At 36.4% G+C, this 2,114-nt stretch overlaps 1 protein-coding gene across 1 annotated transcript in view; it reads right to left on the bottom strand.

Annotated features, from left to right (window-relative positions):
* Window positions 1-2,114, bottom strand: part of LOC106868092 (uncharacterized) — a 43,791-nt gene that overhangs the window by 7,864 nt on the left and 33,813 nt on the right. The gene's annotated exons all lie outside the window — the stretch shown is intronic.

The following is a 2,114-nucleotide window of genomic DNA, read 5'->3' as shown; positions in this document are numbered from 1 at the left end:
CAGGAATCGAAATCACAATTTTATGATCATGATACTGACACCCTAACCACTAAGCCACGCGTCTACACACACACACACACACACACACACACACTCACACACATATAAATATCTGTAAATATAATATGTGACAAGTATTCGGTAGCCATGATAAAACTCCAACTTTCGGATGCCGGGCCGGAGACCCACGCCGCCATCTCTTCTGTTATCTGGCCATCGAGAAAAATGCTATGAAAGTTACCGTTAAACAAAGGGTAATTACTGTGTGATTGACCGTTATTAAGACAAATAGGCTAAGTAAAGGTAAGGGAGTAAAAATGTGCATAGTATTCGCGTAAGCGCGCATGTCCATCCATACATATGAGCGTCTGCACACCCACGTATATGCGCCTATATGTATATATTCATCCATCACTTGAAACACACACATGTTCACCCACAGAAAAATATATACATACCCGCATACACGCTCGCACACACACACACGCGCACAAAAAAGGTTCATACACACGTCTATATATGCACATACATAAGTAAAAACAGGGCTAAAGGCAAAATGCAGAAAAATGTGTAAATAGAAGTGTAAAAAATAAGCACATCTATATAAGCACATACTCGCATGCACGCGAGTATGTGCGTATATAGACGTGTTTTACTCTTATTGCTTATTTTTACACTTGTTTTTACACATTTTTCTGTACTTTGCCTTGGCACACACTTTGTTACGCTGAATATCCCCGAGAACTACGTTAAGGGTACACGTATCTGTGGAGTGCTCAGCCACTTGCACATTAATTTCACGAGCAGGTTGTTCCGTTGATCGGATCAACTGGAAACCTCGTCGCCGTAACCGACGGAGTACCACGACAGTATTCAGACAAAACAATCTCGATACCTAGGAATTAATATTCTCTCCGTTGAGTGAAAGTTAGTAATCGATCTCTAATGAAGCCATAATTGACGCTGAAAGTATTCAGATTGCTACGTTTCGAGTTTCTACTTACAGAGACAGAAAGAGAGAGAGAGCGCGCGAGAGAGAGAGAGGGGGGGCGTTATACTTAATACATGGGAACTTAATTTTCACAGTGAAGCAAAAATATGCAATCATTAACAACAAAAAATTTGCTATAAGCTCACCTTAGAATTTTACAGACACTCTCGTCTTGTAGTGTTCCTATTAATTAATGTACATAAAAGAACATTTATGGAGAAATATAAATTGACGGCTAGATAAGTAGGGATTCGTACGCATTCATTTTGAAATATATTTGTGTATACGTTTGTTTATATGTGTCTAGATGCGAATATTGTACTATTGTACTCAGTATACATATCCCTAGATATGACCAACTTCTAAAAGCATTGTGACTTTTAAATGGTTCCACTGATGGTATGTTTCCGCTGTTCCGGCAATGAAAAAGTAAAATGAGAAAAAACACTTAATATTAACAATTCAATTAGATTTACTACATGAAACGGTAAAAACTGTTTCACTAAGTATTTCGTATCAATATGTCATATTCGCTGTTGCGCATTCTAGCCTATTCCATCTCTCTTTATTCCCAGAATCTGCAGATAGGATCTAAAATCACGATGCGCTGAGTTTAAATGAGCAGGAAGTAGGTTTAACTTCTGCCAGCATTCGTCGCTAACATTATCATAAAGTTAGCACTTAACATACTACTAAATTCGATTAGTATTCCACCAAAATGCAATGAATATTTATTGCAGATTCATCTATATTTTATTCCATTTTGTTCTGTTCTAATTTTCATCTTTCCAAAGAATTTCCTTTTTTTTTTCTTCCTTTTTATACATTAGGATTTATTGCTCAATGATACCGTTCCACAATTCTGTCTGTTACATGCAATATGTATAAGTTGTCCGTGTAACAATATTTATAGCATCTTGTTTTTCCACTAATACTCCTCCTAACTACACATTACTTGCTACGTAATGAAGAATCTGTTACTTAAATGTGAGCGAACGACGATCTGTTTTCCGAATATAAAATTATCATAGATATTGTTTCGTAGCACATGACTATGGACAATGACCGAACATTGTTTGTTATTTACGTTCTTTTTGTTTATGACCATATATATATATATATA

The sequence above is a fragment of the Octopus bimaculoides genome, chromosome 3, assembly GCF_001194135.2.
Source record: "Octopus bimaculoides isolate UCB-OBI-ISO-001 chromosome 3, ASM119413v2, whole genome shotgun sequence".
Taxonomy (NCBI): domain Eukaryota; kingdom Metazoa; phylum Mollusca; class Cephalopoda; order Octopoda; family Octopodidae; genus Octopus; species Octopus bimaculoides.
Note: the sequence above shows the minus strand (reverse complement) of the source record. Positions and strands in the feature narration are given on the sequence as shown.